Genomic DNA, 22,397 nt, shown 5'->3' on the forward strand with positions numbered 1-22,397 from the left:
GTAATGGGTTCTCCCTGGGCAGTTAATTGGCTAGGGTTTCCACTCCCAGGCAAGAGTTCCTTCCTGTTAGATTGCCTTAAGTCCAACTAGACAGTGGACAGTTAAAGTCAAGATGTAATTGCCAGTAATATACTCTTAATATATCTTGCCTTGCTGGTTTCTGTTCATAGGCAAACCAGCTAGGCAGGACTATTGCTTTCCTCTCTAAGAAACTTGTACATCTAGTATATGACAGCTAGTCTACAGGAAGGAGGCTTAGAGGTCAGATCCAGTTTGAATTCCCCATGTCCTGAATTTGAAGTTCATGGTGTCTTCTCTAAGTCCTTTTTCTAAAGTACATGGTATCTTCAGCAATTGAGACTTATCTTCAACTTCTGGGAGGCAACCAAGGGCAACAACAATAGCCTGTATTTCGGGGGTAGGCCGAAATAACATGATCAACAACTTGAATGGAGGTTCCCGGCACTGGGTTTTTGGGTAGATAGTATATGCCTCTCATTGGAAGCATTATTATCCCATGTGGCAAAACTCCATTAAAATATAGCTGTTTCAAACATTGCTAATGTTATTTTCCCTTCCCCCAGCCTTTCCTCTGAATGATCCTCCCTTCTGCTCCACAGATAAGGTCATCATGTTTCCCCTTTTAAAGTACCTGAGCCCTGCTGGCCTCCTGTACAGAGCCCAAGCACCCCGTCATAGATCCTGTCTTCTTTCCTGGATTCTGTGGTTATTCCCGGTCCTATACTCAGGTCTAACAATTCAAAGCTAGGCTCCACAAATAAAAAGGAACATGAGCCTTTATGTTTCTGAGTCTGGCTTACCTCATTTAGTATATTTTCCAATTCTATCAATTCACCTGAAAGTTTCATAATTTTTTTCTTTACAGATGGCTAGAATTCTATTGTGAATGGGTGACTGCATTTTCACAATCTATTACTTGAACGATATCTAGTTTTTTCCCCCATTACCCAAATGTTTTGAATATAGAAGCAATAAGCATGGCTGAACAAGTATCTGTAAAGGAGGATATAGAGTCCTTTGGGTATGTGCCAAGGAGTCACACAGCTGAGTCATATGGCAGATCTGTTCTTAACTGTTTGAGAATTACCCACACTGATTTCCATAGTGTCTGCATTATTCTGCAAGCACATCGCAGTGAATGAGTGTTTCCTTTCTCCACATCCTCGCCAGCACTTGTTGTTAGTTGTCTTCTTAATCCCAGTCATTCTGACTGCGTTAAGATGAAATCTCAAACTAGTTTTAATTTTCATTTCCCTTATTGCTAAGGTTGTTGTACACTTTCCCTGATATTTCTTAGTCATTTCTATTTCTTTAGAGGACTTTCTGTTCAGATCTATAGCTCATTTATATTTTAATATTTGAATATATTTTATATATTTCAATTTGAAAGTTGAGCCTTTGTTTTCTTGACTCTTTGTTTATTAAGTTCTTTGCATATTCTGATGCTAATTCTCTCTTAGTTATATAGTGAAAACAAACATTCCCTCCCATGCTTCATTTGGTTCTTTTGATTGATTTGTTTCTTTTTTTTCTTCTTTCTTTCTTTCTTTCTTTCTTTCTTTCTTTCTTTTTTTTTTTACAGAGCTTATTAGTTTTCTGAGGTCCCATTTATCAGTTGTTGGCCTACATTTCTTGGTAATTGGAGTCCTGTTCGGAAAGTCCTTCCCTGAACCTTTATACTGTAGAGAGCTGTGTAAGATTTCCTTTAGCACTTTGGGGATTTCAGTTTTCATATTGAAGTCTTTGATCTATTTGGAGTTGATATTTGTGCAGGATCAGATGCGGGTTTAACTACATCAGTCTACATGTGAGCATGCAGTTTTCCCAGAACCATTTGTTGAAGAGGCTGTCTTTTGCCATCTTTGTCAAATAGCAGATGTTTGTAGTTACATAACTGTGTGTAGGTCTTCTGTTTTGTTCCATTGATCTGCATGTCAGTTTTTGTATCAGTATTATACTGTCTTTATTACAGTAGCTCTATAATATAGCCTGAATCTGAAATGGTAGTCTCTCTAGCACTCTTGTTATCTGAGGTCTTTTGTGCTTCTGTATGAATTTAAGGATCCTTATGTCTAACTCTGGGAAGAATGTCATGGGCATTTTGATTGGGATTGAGATGACTCTATCTACTGCTTAATTCTACCAATTCTTGAGCATCCTTTTATCTTCAGGTGCTTGCCTCAGTCTCTTTCTTCAGAAAATTAAGTAACTAATTTATTTATTTATTTATCTATCTATCTATCTATTTATTTATTTATTTATTTATTGTATATGAGTGTTTTGCTTCTGTGTATTTATGGGAGATATATATACATATACATATATATACACACATATATATGTATGTACATATATATGTGTGTATGTATATATATGTGTGTGTGTATACACACACACACACACACACACACACACACACACATATATATATCCCTGATGTCTACAGAGGCCAGAAGAGGGCATCAGATTTCCTGGAGCTAGAGTTGTGGATAATTGCCGGCTTCCTTGTGGAAACTGGGAATTGAACCTGGATCCTCTGGAAGAGCAGACAATGCTTATAAATACTGTTGAGCCATCTCTCCAGCCCTTCTTTATAATTTTTAACTTTCCATTATAGAGATTTACTATGTTGTTGGCTAGGTTTATTTCTGGATTTGTTATGTTTCTATGATCCTTTTTTTCAGTGTATTTGTTACTGGTATGTTAAAAGGCTACTGAATTTGGTGATTTTGTGTTATGCTGCTTTGGTGGAAATATTGACCATTTCTAGAAAATCTGGCGGAATTTTTGATATGTCTTATGCATAACGTCATACCATCTGCAACTAGAAGTATTTGACTTCTTTTCCCATTAATATATATTTAAGTTTCTTCTCTTGTCTTATTGCATCAGCTAGGGCTTCAAGCACTATATTGAAAATGTTTTTAATTTTAGTGGAATTGCTTCAAGTTTTTCTCCACTTAGGATGATGTCGGCTGTAGGTTGTCACAGATAGCCTTGATTGTGTGCAGATATATTTCTCCAGTCCTATTCTCCCTAGGACTGTTGTTATGAAAGTAGGTTGAGTTTTACCAAAGGTTTTCTACTGCAAATATTGAGATGATCATGTAATTTTTGTCTTTACATTCATATATATGATTTATTACATTTATTAACTTCTATATTGAGCCATTTCTGCATCTCTGGGACAAAGTGTATTTGGTTGTCATTCATGATCTGTTTGCTATATACCTGTACTCTGTTTTTGTGGAGGCATTTACCTCTGTTTTCACCAGAAATGGTGGCCTGTACTATTTTGTCATTATTGTTATTGTTGTTGTGTTCTTATCTGGTTTTTGGCATTAGAGTGATACTATCTTTGTAGCAATTTGGAAGCACACTTTCTGTTTCTTATGTTTTGAATAATTTAAGTAGTATTGGTTGTAGTTGTTCTTCGAAAGTCCAGTAGAATTTTACCGAAAATCTGTCTGTTATGGATATCTGTTTTTTTTTTTTTTTTTTTTTTTTTTTTTTTTTTTTTTTTTTTTTTTTCTAGAAGTAAGAGAAAGTGAACTACGGTCCACAGATGTATGTGGGCAGACCTCATGTTTTTGTGTAAGTTCAGAAGGTGGTGGTGGTAGTGAGAGCTACATGTGGCTTCTGCTCTGATGTGCAGAGCTCACGCACCATGTCCTTGTCCAGACCCACGTGAAGAGGTTGTGATTAACACTGATTAGAGCTAAATACAAAGCCTCTGAATTCTTGAAAACTAGCTTAGGCCACTGTCCGTTGGTACCCACACATCAAAGGTATTCTCTGCAGTCAAGCCAGAGTGAGCCTGGTGACATATTGTGTAATTAGGTGACCTCTATCTAAAGTTGGTGAGGAATGCAAGTGGAACAAACCGAGTTTAGAGGTGAGTTCCAGCTTTTTCCATTCCTTGCTTCCAGGGTTATTTATTTGCTTTTTGGGTCTTACTGCTGCCTCAAGCAAGTCTCCTCGTTCCTTTTCATTATCTGGGCATTATATCTGTGGAGTTCCTCTGTCTTCATTCCTAGAATTCTCTTATAGAGTAGTAGTCCCTCGGTGTCTGTGAAGGACAGCTAATGGGGCTTTCAGAGGATACCCACAATCATGGATGTTGAAGTCCCTTCTACAGAGTGACATAGCATTATACAAACCTCCCACATATTTAAATTATTAGACCACCTAATACAATGCAAACACTTTATTTTGTTGCTCTACTGGATAATTTAGGGAAAATTAAAACTGTATATATTACTATAGATAGCTTAATTTTTAATTACCATTGATTGATTGATTTGATTTGATTGATTGATTGATTGATTTGTATGTACATATGCAGTGTGCACACATCTGATGCACTGAGCCATCTTACTGGCTGGCTATTTTGTTTTATTTTAACTTTAGACAAGGGCTTACTCTATATCTCAGACTGGCATGGGATTCATAATTCTTATATCTTAGCCTCTTGAGGGCTGAGTTTTGCAGGTGTGCACGACCACACTAAGGTATAGGTGTTGCCTTTTATGTTCTTTATTTTTATCGTGATTATTTTCAACCAGCTATACCTGAATCTATAGAAGAGCATTTGTCAATTTGGGGGGTTGACTGTTGTAATCCCCTTGAAGACTTGGAGCTCAGAGGTCACAAATGCATCAGTGTATCAACCATTCTTTTTAGATAATTCCAGCCAGATCTTTGTTGAATTTCTTATTCAATTCTTCTACTTGAATGTTCAGTGTGTTCTTAAACTCCTGAGCCATTGCTTCCAGTTCCTATGCTTATTTCTTAAGCAAGCCCTTAGAGCAACCATCCAAGTTGAGGAGGACATTAGGGTTTTTTTTTTTTTTTAAATTCTTGATTATGTTATTTTTGTGTTAACATGTAACTTTACCAAGAACTTGAGTTCTTGGTAACTCACCAAGAACTCGAGTTTCCAGAACTTAAAACTTTGGAAATGAAAGCAATCCTCCATGTAATTCTTAAATCAAATTCTGATCCACTAATGACTGGGCTTACACTGAGTCAGGGGTACATTATTGGAGGCTATATTTGAGATATAGAGGAGAACCATACCAGAATTTATTACCAGTGATGGAGACAAGAAAACATCCCATCTTCCAGAAAATTCACTGGCACTCTCCCTTAGTGATATATGAGCATACCATGCTCTCTCCTTGTAGTCTACAAACACTGAGCGCAAGTCATCATGATTTTTTGAGGATCTTTTGTCTTTGAGACTTTGTTGGCCCTCCCCCCACATCATTTAATGCAGGGCACAGCATAGTGTTCAAGGCTCGCCACTACCTTTGGGGCTGAGGCTATCAAGCAAAGGTGACTTCTAAGATTTCTCACCTTCCTAGGTTTCCGCCTAGCAACCTCTGTCTCCCCAGATCTCAGAGTCCTATCTGGAATTCCTATCAATTTCTCTCTTCCCAGAATTTGCCTTGGGGGATAATCATGTGGCTGGATCACCAGGACCCTCTTGGAGTCTTGCGTCAACTGTCAACTCCTGACTTTATTGCTGTTCTTTCCCAACGCTCTACCTGAGTCAACAATGCTGGCATTTCAGCTCAGCTGTGTGCCTTGTAACCTAGTGTCACAAACTTCATGGGCTTCAGCAGGCTCAGTCTACTGAAATGCAAAATTCTGGCTCTTGAAGCCAGAGCCTTTGACAATGCTGTCTGCTGTGAGCCAGTTCTGAGATTCAAACCTTGAGTTGGATAGGGTTTCTTTTTCTTGTGTTTTGATACATTCCAGAAGGCAAAGGGTGCTAATGTTTTTAGGAATGCTCAGGATCGGTGGTGAGGCAGGGGAGGACAAGGTGACAAAAGTGTGAAGTCAAAGTGCCCAGAGCACAGTGACATAACACTTCACATGACTCTAGTGCTTCCTTTTCATAGAACTGGTCAGAAAAATGTTTCACATTTTTTGCTCTGTGTATGAGACTGTGTGTTTCTTTAGCCACTGTCCCTCTTTACAGAGTTTGAAATAAGTAAGTTTTCTTATTTACATTTTTTTTTTTTTTAGCTCATGAAGTAACTACATAAGCTTAGGAAATACCTGTATATATCTATAATACTTTATTGCAAAGCATATGTGAAGATGGTCTTAACCATGGCAAAGAAAATGCTAGATCCTTCGTAAGGATATGAAGATTACGGTCAGTAACCAATCAGGTATTTTAACAAAATGACAGAAATTAAAGAAATCTTTGAACGCCCTCTCAAGGCAGAGAAAGCACATGTTGGTGAAGAGACATGGTCCTGTCTTCTCTTTTGGGCTGATGGTTTTATTTTCTGCTTCCTGGTCATAAAGCTATTAAACTATGGAACTTTAAGAGAAAATAAGTGATGGGATGAGGAGGATGCAGGGATGCACAGCAGTAGACAGGCTAAGCTCACCTCATGACTACACAGGGCTTACTGGGAAAGAGTAGGGCCATATGCTGACTCAGAATGTCTTTTTCCCAGACACATGGGAATTCTGGAAGAAACCCTGCCCCTAACCAGCCCAAAACACACACTGGATATTTAAAACCCTGCTCCTGTGAACCTCTTTTCTCAAGCTTCACCTCAGATCTGCAGCTGTAGGGAACACACAGAAGCCTTCATAGCAGGAAGGTTCCCAGGCATGATAGGCTGGGGATGAGCACAGGAATGGAGGGAGGGCAAGGATGGAGGGAAGGCAGCATCGACCATCTGTTCCATCTGTATCTGCTAGGTGCACTCAGCCTTCTATACCTGTGGGTTTGCATCCTGAAATTAACCAGTTGTGGATAGGGAAAAATTATATCTGTATGAACACTCACAAACAATTTTTCTTCTAAGTATTTTTCTAAGTACTGGAGTCTAAGCACTGTTTACACAGCAAGAGTGCTGTGGTAGGTATTTTGTTAGGTATTTGAAGGCAGCTGGAGATGAGGTAAGACTTGTGGGATGATACAGTTTAATACATTGGACTGACTTTTCCTGTTTCTTTCCATAATAACTGAGCATGGGCTGGAGGCCGCAAAGTTGGACCCAGTGTTTCCAAGGTGGAAATGTACATAAGTCACAGCTCTGATTCCAGTATGTGGATGTGTGTCTTTACTGTCATCTTTCCAAGGCCTCAGAAGCTCAAGACAAGAGATGACATTTCAGAATCAGTTAAAGTGAATTCTAGAAGACTTCAGAGAACCTGTAAATGCAGTCATTTGGGAGCTTGTGCGCCTGGTGTCATAAGGAGTCTAACAAAAGACACCTAAAGGGACTGTAAGCCCCAAGCACAGCAAAGTGTTTATCCCTCACCCGGAGATGCTTTAGCCAGTTGTTTGGGCCTTCATCTGGAGGTCTGTTTTTAATGGTTTCCAGGTCTGTCAGTGATTGCAAATGGGCTTAGTGTGATCTGCACATGGGGTGAGAGGGAAACAGACTGCTAAGAGGCGTTCAATGGAGCCTGTACTGGTCTTCAGTTGCATGAACTACTCCAAGGTTGTGAACCTGAGCCTGGTGGTGCTTAGTGGAAAATGGGGGTGGTTTCCTAGAAAAAGCTTCTGTTCTGAGATCTGTTTACACAAAGGTCCCTCATTTGAGACCATATTTGTTACTTCTCAAAGTAACATTACTGGCCCGCTCTGTCAGAATGCATGAATCTGTTTGTAGTTCTAGACACTGGGTAGCCCAAAGGCATGCACATCCATGTTGAGGGTGACTATTTTTTTACTGCCTCAATTCATTTCAGAAAGAGCCAACACACAAAGACAGTCTCCTGTAACAACCAGCTCTTGTGGTAACTGACCTAGTCCCATGAGAGAGCAAGATTTCACTCCAGGACAAGTCTTAACCCCCAATTACTACCCCTTTAATGGCCTGCCTCCCAGCCCCTCTACAGAGGCAATCACATGTCGACACGGATTTGGAGAGAACAGACTGTATTCAAACCATAGCAGGTGTCCAAGTGGAAAAGGTTGCTACCTCATTTCCCCAAGTGCTTGTCACCCAACCCTGAACCCCAGCATCAGTGTCTATGAGCAGTCTGTTCTTCCCATGGTGACAAGGTGGAAAGCAAAGTTGGATGCAGAGAAATAGTAAGGAGAGTAGGGCTCAGTCAACAATTCAGGCTTCCTGTGCAGAGCTAATGGGCTGAGGACCTTCAGGATCCTTCTGCAATCTGCCTTTGCTCACTTCTTTGTCTGCCAGGAAAGCATCTGGGTCTGAACCAGAGACATCCAAAGTCAATCCTGAATCCCTTCTTTTCTTTCATTCCCAGTGCCCTACCCTAGACTCAATGTAGGAAAATTGAGAAACAAATTCATCAGACACAAGAGGTAGCCAAGAATGTATATGTGTGTGCATGAGTTTGTGTGGGTGCTAGGGGGGAGGGGTGCTGGGGATTGGAACTCCTGTCACCATGCTCATGTGACAAGCACCTTACTGATGGAGCCATCTCCTCAGCCCAAACATTGTTGTAAAATATGACTGTGCATCACACTGTCACCTGCATTCTCCCTGTAGCTTCCTCATCTCTGTCCACATTAAATATCATCTTGCCATCCACCCTGCAGGAGACAACACCTATAGAGAAATCTAGCTTGTTCAGTTTTGTACCACTGAGTTATTGAAACTGTACTGAATACAGCTTTTCTTTTCCTTCCTTACTTTCTTCTTTCCTTTCTTTTTTCTTTCTTTCTTCTTCTTTTTTTTTTAAAAGAGTAAGACATAGCTTTTTATTGGTCTAACCTGGCCTAACCCACATGCCTAATGACAGGCTTGGACAGCTTTCTCCATCTCCAGTCTTCCCTCTGTTAAGAGCTTCTTGCTTGGCCCAGAAAAGAAGAGTATTCTGGGTAGGGGTTGATAGACATTTAGTTGGGACCTGAGGGGCTCAGAGTGTTGGAGAGATGGGGCCACTGGGCCCTGAACAGCTTCTGCCTTGACAGGATGGGAGGGGTCAGAAGGGAAGAACTTTCCAGAAGCTCCTACTGTGCCCTTCGAGCCATCAGCATCTCTCTCTCTTGGATGTTGTCCTCAGCTTCCTCAAAGCTCCCCTACAGGTAGGACTTTTCTCCTCCACCTCTTTAATTTTTTCTTCTGCTATTTTCTGTTTTGCTAACATCTAGTTGTAAATTACTTCTTTGAACTGTAGAATAAACATTCTTCCTACAGCTTCATACATGTTAGTCTCATTTACCAGTGTTATAGCTCTGTGTCCATAAAGTGTGCGTGCTCTCAAATCCTGTTTAGCTGTTTAATCTGTACGTCTGCAATACAAAATCAGAGTAGCAATAACTCTGCCTTGAAGCTCTATCTGTGAAGGCCTTCTTCAACTCCAGATCCATGGAGGAGGCCATATTGGAGCATACTTTTCTTCCTTCCTTCCTTCCTCCCTCTGTCCCTCCCTCCCTCCCTCCCTCCCTCCCTCCCTCCCTCCCTCCCTCCCTTCCTTCCTTCTTTCCTTCCTCCCTCCCTCCCTCCCCTCCCCTCCCCTCCCCTCCCCTCCCCTCCCCTCCCCTCCCCTCCCTCCCTCCCTCCCTCCCTTCCTTCCTTCCTTCCTTCCTTCCTTCCTTCCTTCCTTTGTTGGAGTCAGGGTTTTTCTGTTAGCTTTGTCCTGGAACTTGCTATGTAAGCCAGGCTGGCCCCAAACTCACAGAGATCCACCTGCCCCAGCCTCTGGAGTACCCTAGACTAATGACATGTATCACCATGTTTGGTAGCACTGATTTTCAATGAGTCATTCATTAAAATTGCATAAAATTAAAAAGTAGAAACAACGACACATGGAAAAGCTTTGTTCTCATACCATTCATTAAGCACTAGTTTTATTTTTTTTTCCCTTGTGAGGCAACTCAGTGTTTATTTTGGCTTCCACAGATAGTCTGTGGAGAAGTTGCTCTGGCCCCAAATCTTTTTCCTGGAAGACTGAAGAAATTCAAAGATCATCTAGATAATTTCCAGCCTTAATCTCCTATTGGCACATTCATTGACATGGAGCAAGTCTTTAAAAAAAAAAAAAAAAGCCTGAAGTATGTACCATAAGCTTAATGGGGGGGGGGGGGGTAGAGACCAACCCAGAGAAGAAAGCACTGCCCTCAGAGACAAGTGCCCCAGACACTCAGAAAGAGGCATACATAGTGGCAATCTATGTATTGACCCCAGCATCTTTCCCCTCTTCGATCAGGAGCATCTTGGCAGCAGACTCTTACTGCAGAGTCCCTGGAACAAACGAGGCAGTCAGTAAATGTTCACAGAGTACAGGCATCCATGGGGCGGGGCGGGGGGGGGGGCTGGGCAGTGGAAGGGGGGCAGAGACTAATCAAAGGACCCATATTGATGGACAAAAGCCAGTGAGGGTCTCACGACCTGGTGAGACCTACAGTTCTGAGCCTCTGGAGTTCTGAGAGTCTTCTCTGGACATAGAAGGAAATCAGAAAAAGATGAACTTCACTCTAAAGAACAGAAAGGTGATGAGGAGGTGGGGAGGTAAGATCCACTGTAGGTGAGGGTAGATACATTGCCCAAACAGAAGGTTACAGACATGTTCTGGATGCTGCAAAGGCAAGAGAGAACCTGCTTCACGACACACAGTGCTCAAGGAAAGGTTGGTTAAGTATTTAGCCGGGTACCGTGAGACACATCCATGGTGCTGCCACAAACAGCAGAAGAAGGATTGGAATGATGCTTCTAGGAGACTGAGAGAGAATGGAGGCTTCCTAGCTTGGCAATGCTTATGGCAGGCAATCTGATAAACCAGAGGTCCAAAGACTGGCTAGGTGAGTGCTGTAGTACTGCATGCATTCTGTGGAAATTACTGGGGATGGGTGCAGTTCTGGGAATGAGAGAATAAAAAATAATGTATCTATAAGCAATGTAAGGTCAGGTATGGTGGGGCAGCCTAGGAGGCTGAGGCAGGCTTTGCAAGTTGAAAGTCAGCCTGAAACTGCATGTCAAAGGCACAAGAGAGAGGAAGAGAGAGACAGAGACAAGAGCTAGAGACAGAGAGACAGAGACATAAAGACAAGAGACAGAGAAAGACAGAGAGATAAGAGACAGAGAGACAGAAAGAAACAGAGGAGACAAGAGAGAAGAGACAGGAGATAGAGACACACATAGACAGACAGACAGACAGACAGACAGACAGACACACACACACACACACACACACACACACACACCACAGGTAATGTATTGAAAATGTTTGATTTTCTTTAATCTCATCTACTTGCCAACAAAATGTGCCCTTGCTTTCTGAATTCGTGCTGTGTCCAAGGCCCAGCATCTTCCACAGATCCATCAGATACATAACTGAGTGCACTAAGCATCTAGAAAACACATCCTCTTTGGGATTTCACTAACTAGAAGCTTTCTCCAAGTTCCAACCACACTGATGGTCATGTCCTTTGGAATATAAGTTCCACTTGCTAACAAATTGCCACTGGAGCCGAGTCCTATTTATCTGATCTTTAAAAATTTTTTGTCTGTGTGTGTGTGTGTGTGTGTGTGTGTGTGTGTGTGTGTGTGTGTTCAGTCCTCTTGAGATCAGGTTTGGTGGCAGCCAGGGTCATTTGTTCTCAAGGGAGAGCAGCATTGTCCCACTGTCGGCCTTCCTTCCTTGGGTCTGACTGGATCACAGTTCTATTAACTCCTATGACTTTTGCCCTCCCTGGCTGAGGCTTTCTGGACTCATTTGCACATAAATCTTGTGCTCTTTTTGGAACTCATGGTTTGTTTTTTAAAAAAAAAAAAAAAAAAAAAAAAAAAAAAAAAAAAAAAGAATGGCTGCTGTCACACCTGCTATCTCCCAGTCTCCTCTCCATGGCGTTCATAGTAGTATGTAATCCTTACGCAATAGAAGCCACCACAGAGAGCAATGGGAAGATACACTTGTTAACAAAGAAATTATAGCTGCCTCGTAGTGATGTCAGTGGGAGCCTGGGGAACAAGCTAACTTGGCCTTTCTTCAGAGGTCTTCATAGCCCACTCCAGTTTTGGTTTTATGAGTTTATTGGGGTTAGAGTACTAAAATAAGCTACCCTTGGATACACTCCCCTTTTCGTGCCTTCTTTATTGCATCCTGAAATACACACACACACACACACACACACACACACACACACACACACACGTGTGTGCCTATATGCTTGTAGCATTTGATTGTCCATAACAGAAAGTGGAAATTGACCCAGAACAGGACATGATTTAAAGAACAGTTTAAAAACAACAACAACAAAAACCCTGGATAAGGCTGAACAAAAACAAGAAAGAAGAAAGGGGGAAGAAACACTCCCTGTTAATCAAATCCTTCATGTCCCCTAGAGCAAGCCGTTCTCAATTATATCTAACAGACACAACAACAAGCCATAAGCTTGTCCAAACAGCTGGAGGAAGACCTGAGCTGAGGTGAACTCGGCTTCTCTGCTTAATTTCCACGCTTGTTCGCCTGGTCGGAGGTGGGATGGTTTTTGATATGTGGGCTCCTGGGCCTGTTGGGACCACAACAAAGACTCATTTTTCATAGCTGTATTATTATTATTTTTCCTATTAGTGTCCTTTTGCGACTCAGTGTTCCAGCCAGTCTTTCAGTGGGGTCTTCCAGATCTGTCATCTAGACTGTTTTCCTAATCGTTGACTGTGGAGAGCCTGGCATTTCCCCAAGTTCGTTCTGTGCTTCACAAACCTGAGGAATTTGTCTCTAGCTGCAGAAGGGTGTTCATCTCTGAACCTGTCTCTTAACTACAGATTTGCCAACAGAAAATAAAACATCTTCTCCCCCCCCCCCCGCCCACGCCCATAGTCTTTCCCTGCCCATTCACCCCTAACTCTAGTTACCAATCTAATTACATTTTCTGGTTTCCTTGTCTTTGCATATCTGGTCTTTTATGTTAACAGGATACAAATGCATGTAAAGCAGGGCAGCCATTTACAATAAATATCTCCGCCTGTTTACAGGATCATTTCCAGCAAGATTAAGCCCCTCCCTACCTCTTTTCTACTGCATGTCTTTATCTCTCGTTGTAACCACAACCCAATGGCAATATGGGAAAAAAAAAAAACCACATTCCGTAATTTGGGTTTATTTAATTTCCCATCATCTGCCTTTTATGTTTTGTTCAACAGGCATTTTATCATTCCCCAGGATCTGAGACATTTTCTTGGACAAATATGTATCTAAGTCACTAACTTCTTCATTCTGCTTTCTGTCTGAGTAGGTTTTGTTTTCTTGCTGATCTCCCAACCACAACTTACAACTTATAAATTAGCAATAAAATACACCACTCATTCAACTTGAAATCAAGGAGGCTGTTGTATCTACTCATTAGCTGATAAAACTCTCATACTCGGGAATCACCATCATACTTTTATTTTTTTATTTTATTATTATTATTATTATTTTGTCAAATAGTGTTTTTAACAGCAGGCCATATACTTTGTTAAGATAGGGTTTTTGTTCGGGTTTATCTCTGATAGAATTTCTCATTTAGCAATCGTCTCTGAGATGGCAATTTTTTTTCCCCCTCATTCTTATTATTTTGATTGACTTAACAGGTAATCAAAGACGTTCTCATTTGTTGCTCTATTAAAGCCCCACTACAAATTAATAATGAGAGTAGCTGCAAATTTCCCCCTAATATTTTCTCAATCTTCCACTGATTTAACATCATTCTGCACATACTCTGAGTCCATTAAAAAGCTCTTTCACTTCGTTGTAAACAGGTTCTATTAATAGCAGGGATCCTAAGGCTGTGGCTTGTGGCTACAGCCTCTGAGATATTCAGTTTATCTGCCTCTTATCCTGCATTAGGGAGGGGATATTGGGCGATACGTTTTAACTCTACCTTGGTGACAAGGAAGGCAGCTGTGTGGATCCGCAGGCCGATGTAGAGGATGTTAATACTGACCATTTAATTATAGATAAAGCAGCTCCAAAGGGGGTACTGGGTAGTCATTGTAACCCATCACTTGTACTGGGAGAGTCCCAGCTGTGGCTGCACACCTGTGCTTTTAAAAGCACGGCATATGGGTGAGTTATAATGTTGCTCAGGTGAGTCCCACACTCAGGGCTAAGAACCTGTACTACACCCGGGATGGTGAGGACTGAAATTCTGTCCTTTATCCCCTTTCTCTCCCTTAAGGAACATCATGAGTTTGGGAGAAACGCTTTAGGTTCAACAATCAATTTAAGAAAGGTTGATTGCAGCCATATCTATAAAGGGCTATGGTACATCTGTCACAAAGGGGCAATAATATCTCGGGAAGGAAGAACAAATCTGGTGAAAAGAAAATTGGATGGCTGACTTGAATGGGTTTAAAGTGACTGGTCTTACACAGTCAAGTAAGCAGTCTGCCTTGAGCTTCTTTCCTGGGGCAGCTGTGTTATAAATGGCTAGAAGTCGGGGAATGTGGTAGCTTGGGTATGAACATTTTCCAAAGGCAGACATGTCGGAGACTTGGTTTCCAGGCTCTGTCACTGTTGGAAAGGCACAGAATCTTCAAGAGGTGGGGTTTAGTGGGAGGCAGTTAGGTCATTGAGAACATGCCCTTGAGGGAGATTTTGTGAGCCTGGCTCCTTCCTGTCTCTTTTTGCTTCCTGGTCTTCATGAGATGAGTAGGCCTCTTCTGTCACATGCTCCTACTATGATCTGCTGTCCTACCACATACCCAAAGCCACAGGGTTGAACAACAGGGACTAAACCCTACGAATCAATGAACCAGAATAAAAGTTTGCTCTATTCAAGTTGAGAGTGTCAGATAGTCACAATAATGATGTGACCTATAGAGAAGGTCATGTCAGTTCCTCTGGCCGATGAGAATAGTGGGTTAGTGGGTTGAAGCTACGTCTGGAGAGGCCTAGCCATGTTGTGCTTGTACTCTTGACTGCTGCGTTCCGAATGCTCTGTTTGCTAGAGCAAGAAGTGCAGGTGGAGGACTTGTCTTGGCATCTATATTTAGGAACATTGCTGTGTACATGGTTAGCTTTCTCCTTTTCTGATGCTTGAGAGTATCTTTTCTTCCTTTTTCCCTCCCTTCATCAATTTTCTTCCTTCTTTTCTGATAAAAAACATCAGTGATTTTTGAAAATTTCAATCATTGAACCAGAGAGATGGCTCAACAGGAAAGGACCCTTGCTGCCAATTCCCTTGACCTGAGTTCTATCACCAGGACTTACATGGTAGAAGAAAAGAGAGCTTTATGCAAGCTGTCCTCTGTCCTCCATAAGCATGAGCCTGCTACTCCAAGTAAGTAAATGTAATAATAATAATAATAATAATAATAATAATAATAATAATAATAAGTAGTAGTAATTTGAAAATATTTACTAGCTCCTTACTATAATTCTCTCCAAATGGAATAAATAATCAAAGAACAATCAATGAAAGGCCTGATACTAAAAATTAATATTGTTGAGACCATTTTCTTCAGTCTTTACCATGCATATAGTTTTTAGCTTGATGCATTAGCATCCAGTTTTTTTTATACCTTTTCCCACTGCATACAAAATAAACATTTTCCAAATCATTGACAAATTCTGAGGATTATTTTTGTGATATTCTATGAGATTAGTGAAGTATAATCTATTTATTGTTTAATTATTACCGTTAATAGCCTTTGGACATTTTGTATCTATAAACATTGGTTAAAGTAAGCAAAAGGTTTAAAAACACATGTAGTGAAGGCTGAGTAAGGTACTTGTGCTGTATAAAGAGCTCATAAAATTGATTTGCCAAACATCTATTTTCTGGCCGTGGGTACAGCTCAGTGGTAAATGCTTACCGATGATTTATAAGGCCCTGTGTTCAGTCTCCAAAACAGTGATAGAAGCAATAACAAACGGCCTCTTTTGTTTGTTTAAATTTTTTATTACTAGTTATTTATTTATTATGTGTGTACATGCATATGTGTGTGGGTGCATGCATGCATGCGTGTATGTGTGTGTTACAACTACCATAGTGCCAGTGTAGAGGGCAGAGGACAATTTGTGGGAATTTGCTCTCTCTTTTCACCACGTGAGTCCTTGAAATCAAACTCAAGACTATCAGGCTTGGCAGCAGGCATCTATCTACCTCACTGGTCTGTTTTTGTGTCTGAGACTTCCTCTCATGCTCCTCAGGCTGACCTCACAATTCTCTACATAGCAGAGGATAACCTTGAACTTGTGATCCTTCTGTATCTATCTCCCAACTGGTACGATTATACCAATCACAGGCTGCCAGGTTCAGCCAATCTTCTGTGTTTGCTTATTTTCATGTTGTAAAAAAGCAATCAGGCAAAAGATCAAATATAAAATATATGGCAAATGCCTATGTCTGTTAAAGGACAAAACAGTGTAACCAAAATGGCCACACAATACTGTTTTCTCCCCACTTAATTAGAAAAAGTTTCCCGAAGTGACATTGATGAAGTTTACTCTTTGGATTTCCTAGAAAGTGCTTAAGAAAACCAAATCATTACAGCAGCTTTGGGAAAACACTCTGGACAAAGGAATCATGTTCTTAAAATTGGTGTGGTTTCTATTTTAGAGAACTAAAGAGCTGAAAGTTTACCTTTTAAGAAACCTAAGTTTAGAAAGAGATTTCTGTATAAAGGCGTTTAACATGCCATTGGATAAGGAGTTGGAGACAGAGGTGAACTACATTGCCATCTACTTCTGCAGATGAGAGTATTCAGAACAAGGGAAAGTTGTGGGAGAGAACTTGTTACAACACAATGCTAAAAAGATCCCGGGTGAACCTGAGCTACACACCAGGATGCTCTATTTGCATTTTCAAATGAATGAGATGAGCGGCTCTTTTGCTAGGAATATCATGGTTGAGTTTTAAGTTTTTGTTGTACATACATGCATTGTCTCTAAGAAGGGTAATATAATGTAGATTAGTGTCCAAGAAATAGATCTGCTGTTGTTCCCCCAGCCCCCATTGCAGGGCTGGTTACTGCACCTCTATTTGCCTCTTTTTTCTCCTCTATAAAGTGGTATAAGACTAGTTTACCCATCTAACAGGATTTTACAGGGTTTAATTATTTAATCACATAAACCGTTGAGATACTTTCAGGTCCAGAGTAAGTGCTACAAGAACATATTTATTATGTTTTGAATAGTCAGAAATGTCTTAAACTATACAATGCACTTATCCAAGTGCATCAATATTCCAAGACTATCTTGATAAATATGAATGCATATAGCTCTTCCCACTTCTACATTATTTCCCAAGGACAGAGCTCAGCAAAAGAATCCCAGGTCTCTGGTCATTTCTGCAGAAATGCTTACCAAATCTGCTAAAAGACATTTTCATGCCAGAAATACCTGCCATTCATTGCTCATTTGAAATAAACCTTTATTGCATATTATTACTGAAGTTGTGGTAGAATAGAAGAAAAGTCATATTTTATTAATTTAATTGTCATACATGTATACATATATTTCATGTATTACTATGTAACACAACCTGGCTTTGAACTCATGATCCTCCTACTTTTATCTTCTGAGAGGTGGGTGACACCAGCCTATAGTCGTTGTTAATTTTTATGTTTTTGTTGCTAAACTTCCTTCTTTTAAGTAATTTTCATCTTCGACTTATTTGTCCACTTATGTCTTTGTATTTCCCAGACTGCTCTGTGTTGTCTTAGGTCTTCATTGTCAGCTTGCCTGGGTTTGGGATCACTAGAAGGCACACCTCTTGGACTGTCTATGATGGTATTTTCAAAGAAGTTTAACTGAGGGTGAAAGACCCACCTGAATGAAGTTGGTCCTATTCCATGGGGTTTGGTTATAGACGAGAGAGAGAGAGAGAGAGAGAGAGAGAGAGAGAGAGAGAGAGAGAGAGAGAGAGCATCAGCATGCATATCTGCATATCTTCTTGGATCCTGATGATAGAGACAGTGTGGCCAGAGGTCTCACTTTTTCACCATCGTGTCTCCTCACCACCATGCATTCTGCTTCTTAATCTGTGTGCTACCCATGTTTCTATCACCTTGACACAGCTAGAGTCATTTGAGTGGGAAGAACCCCAATTGAAGAAATATCTTCATTAAGATCGTCCTGTAGGCAAACGAGTAAAGCATTTTCTTATTTAGTGATTGGTATGGGAGAGCCTAGGCCAATGGTGGGTGGGGCCTCCCCTTGGCTGGGATTGTATAAGAAAGCAGACTGAGCAAGCCATGAAGAGCAAGTTGGTAAGCAGCATCCCTCCATGGCATCTGCATCAGCTCCTACCTCCAGGCTTCTGTTGGGTCTTCCTTTGATAATGAATTATGGTATGAAAGTGTAATGCACATAAACCCTCTTCTCACCAGGTTGCTATTGATTCTGGCATTTTATCACAGCAATGGTAACCGTAATTATTGTTTCTGGTAACTATACTGTTAGAGAATGTAGAAAAAGCCAATGAACTCTTTGTATGGTAGAGAGAGTAGCCATCATCCTGATGTAGTAGCTGTACCTCCAGAGTTGGCCTGTTTGTGGAATTAATCCTCTTTGGGGTACTTGAGGTAACAATGTTCAAGTATTGTCTAATCTCTCTCTCTCTCTCTCTCTCTCTCTCTCTTCTCTCTCTTTCTCTCTCTCTCTCTCTTGTTTTTTGGTTTTTACTTGTTAATTTTGGAAGACAACGTTTTCTAAGATGAGTGACCTACAAACACGCATGAACTCATCCATTAATCAGGCAGAAAGACCTCTCCAAATTCCATATCACTAGCAGGATCTCTGGGATGGCCGACCACTTTTTTTCCTTCTTCTTTTTCAATATAGAAGACACATGAGTTCTCTCACTTATTAATAGATATATTCCCCCACAATAACCAGGACTAAAGCCACCCGACCTCTGTGCTACTAGTTAGTAATGCGGCGTGTGTCCTTCCTGGAGGTTTGCTCAATTGGTCAATGCCACGGTACAAACCTATGTCCAGAAAATTATATAGTTCTCAGAAAAATGGGTAGGATAAGTGTGTCAGCAGAAGCATGAGAACAAAGACCAAGAAAGTCTAACCATGCAGGAGAGGCCTAAGGAGATATGACAAAGCTAAGGCTCAGGGCACAAGACACGAAAGGACCCAGAAGCCCATGATAAGTAATTGGCCTCTAAAGTTGCCATGGCCCACCAGAAGTTTGTCGTGGATTAGGGTGTGTCTATGTTTTGGTTCTTTGCCTCTTCATTTGTCATCTCTTTCCTTCTTCCTGTAGCTGTCATTTCATGATAGAAGCAGTCCAGATTCTCTCACTGAAGTGAAAGGGAGTAGAATAGCCCTTGCCAGTACATGGTTCCATGACAACCGATGCCACACTCTTATCAGACTTCAAAGTGTGATCACTTACCTGAAATGGTATTAATTAATTAATTAATTAATTATCATCATCATTATCACCACCATCATCATCATTATTGATTTTTGAGACAAGTTTTCTTTTATGGTGTGTGTGTGTATGTGTGCATGTATGCGTATGTACATGCATGTGTGGGTACATGTATGTGTGTGTATAGGTGCATGTGTGTATACAGGTGCATGTGTATTCAAATGTGTGTGCATGCATGTAGAAGCCAGAGGACAACCATGGGCATTTCTGTATTAGTCACTTTTCTATAAAAAAATGTAACCAATAGACACGATGATCAAGGCAACTTAAGGAAGAATGGGTTTCTTTGGGCTTCCAGTTCCACTGGGATAAGTGTCCACTGTGGCTTAGAGGGATAGCAGCAAATGACAGGCATGGTGTCAGGAAGAGGATCCAGGAAGTCAGTGCTCAACTGCAAGGATGGAGCAGAAAGACTGAGCTGGAAGCGCTCTTAGGCTTTGCTTTAATTCTTTAATCCTTCCCTTGGTGACAAGCTTCCTCTAGCAAGGCCACACCCCATAAGCTTGCTCAGACAGCATCAACAACCTCAGACCATGTGTGTGTAAAGATTCCCCTATGGAGAATGTTCCCATTCAAATCATGACACCAACCATGTATCTGTGTGATTTTTGTAAGTTTTCAGAAAGGCTCTTTCACTGGCTTAGATCTTACCAATTAGGCTAGGCAATCTGGGCAGGGAGCCCCAAGGACCTGCACATCTTCTCCTGCGCAGCACTGGTTTCTGGATATGAACCTGAGCTCTTCATACTTGCAAGGAAAGAATTTTACCAACTTACAGACCTGGAGAATGGGTCTTCTTTGTAGCTCAGGCTGCTTCTGGAGTTCATGATTCTTCTGCTTGACTGCTGAGATTGCAGGTATGCGCCACCACACCCAGTTCATCTGGCATATTAACTCAAATAAAGCCTACGCACCCTCAGTTGTTCTCCCGTGATGTGCCCAAGGATCTCTTTGACAGTGCCATTGTAGGATACCATTGATACCCAGCCCTTCAGAAGTTAATGGAAGCTGACAACATGGTTTAACTCAAACTGCAGAGACTGTTGTCTGACTATTCAAGTCAAGACCAGAGTTTATATAACTACCTTGCATGGTCTCTGGTTATGTAAAGTGTGACTGAATATCTGTAGCCTGGATCAAAAGCCTCCTCCACATGAATAGCTTAGTTAGGACAGGGGGGAGAGGGGGCAGTGTGGACTGTGCCAGCGAAAGCATGGATCACTTCACATTCGGCTTTGTGAAAGAGCAGACATTAAGACAAATGAAGAATATGCACAGGGCGCATCAGAACATCAGGTCAGTGGAAAAATTAGCCTGGAAAAAATGGGAGGATCAGAAGCCGGTGACTCAAAGGAAGGTCATGAGGATCCCGCAAGCTTTCAGGGGAAACCAAACAATAAGGGACAAGCGGTTCTTAACGAGTGGACTGCCAGTTCAGTTAACCCAGCTGCTGCCTTAATGTCTATTACTTCGTGAGTGTTTTGAGGCCAAGTTCCATGTGAGGAAAAGGCATAAAGAGTGATGTGGGAGCCTTGAACAGGTAGGAGCTCACAAAGCACTCAGAGGGGGAACATGAACACAAGAGAAGGGGCTATGTGTGTAGCTCAGTAGTAGAACAGACCTAAGAATAGCATGGGCAAAGCCCTGGGGGTGGGGGAGGGGGTCAGTCTCCAGCACTGCAAAACGAAAGAGAGAAAGAAAGAAAGAAAGAATGAAAGAAAGAAAGAAAGAAAGAAAGAAAGGAAGGAAGAAAAGGAAAAGAGAACTGTCAGTGTCTGACACGGAAGAGAGTGAAAATAAACACTACAGTAATTGTGTGGTTGTGGCTAGGGCAGTGTTCATGGATGGGAGGAAGGATGCTTTTTCTGACTCCGAGGTGGACGGTGAAACAATGAGGATTATTTGGATACAGAGCAAAGGGGGTTATCCTGGGAAAGGCTAGCGCATGGACAAAGGGTTAAAGACTGTTCACAGGGTTTCTAATGCTGAGAAGAAACATTGTGACACACACACACACACACACACACACACAAACCCTGTGGAGGAGAGGGTTTATTCCACAGTCCATCACACAGTGATAGACTTCCACATCACAGTCTCATTGAAGGAAATCAGAGCAAGAACTCAAGGTGGGCACTGGAGGCATGAGCTGACATGGAAACCACAGAGGAGTGATGCTTACTGGCTTGCTCCTTGTCGTTTGTTCAGTCTGCTTTCTTAGAGCTCCTGGGGCCACCAGCCTAGGGGTGGCACCACGCACAGTGATCTGGGTCCTCCCACATCAATCGTCAATCAGGAAAACTGCATCAACGGCTTGCCCACAGGCCAAGCTGGTGTGGGCAATTCCCCAGTTGAGGTTCTTTCTTCCCAAGTTGACATAAAACAATCAGGGACAAAGAGAGTGAAGCCCAGCAGGTGCAGGTACCCGGCCGGGAATCTTGCCTGGCACTACTGAGAGATGTAGGCTGTAGCTGGCTGAAAGTTGGCTTTGAGTGATGGGATGAAACGTTTGGCCATGAAGCCACTGGCAAAGAGACACCAAAGAGTCACAGATGTAGCTGCAGACGATATTCTCTATTATTGCTGTGCCAGCCTAATTATGATAATTGAACCAAAAAGTGCCATACAATGTTAATAAAAATCAGGATGTGCCGAATGAATCATGTGGTCAACAGTAAATGTTTAACCTCTTTGGGCTTCAGTATTTGCACCCATAAAATGGGTCTAATAACTTATGAGGTTGTTAAGACAATAAAAGTGAGTTGAGATGTAAATGTGCATATAAAATATAATGCAAGCGTAAGTTATAAAGAGTATTGTGGTGACACACAAGAGACAAGCGCTATGAACTGAGATGACTGGAGGCAGCAATTCTTCCTCCTCTACTTCTCAACATTTTGTCCCTGGGCATAGTATTTAATTCCCTTAAACCTCCATTTTAAGCCAAGGGTAGTAAGTATCTACTCGTTGATGGTGATCACAGAGATCACATAGAAAGACTCAACAGCAGGGAAGCCTTGAACTGATGCCCTCTTGTTACACTGAAGTGC

The 22,397-nt window shown here is 41.4% G+C and overlaps 1 pseudogene; it reads right to left on the bottom strand.

Moving 5' to 3' along the window:
• Positions 1 to 8,983: 8,983 nt before the first annotated feature.
• On the bottom strand, positions 8,984 to 9,355 carry LOC117714348 (prefoldin subunit 1 pseudogene; annotated as a pseudogene).
• Between the last annotated feature and the right edge of the window lie 13,042 nt (positions 9,356 to 22,397).

The sequence above is a fragment of the Arvicanthis niloticus genome, chromosome 8 (assembly GCF_011762505.2).
Source record: "Arvicanthis niloticus isolate mArvNil1 chromosome 8, mArvNil1.pat.X, whole genome shotgun sequence".
Taxonomy (NCBI): domain Eukaryota; kingdom Metazoa; phylum Chordata; class Mammalia; order Rodentia; family Muridae; genus Arvicanthis; species Arvicanthis niloticus.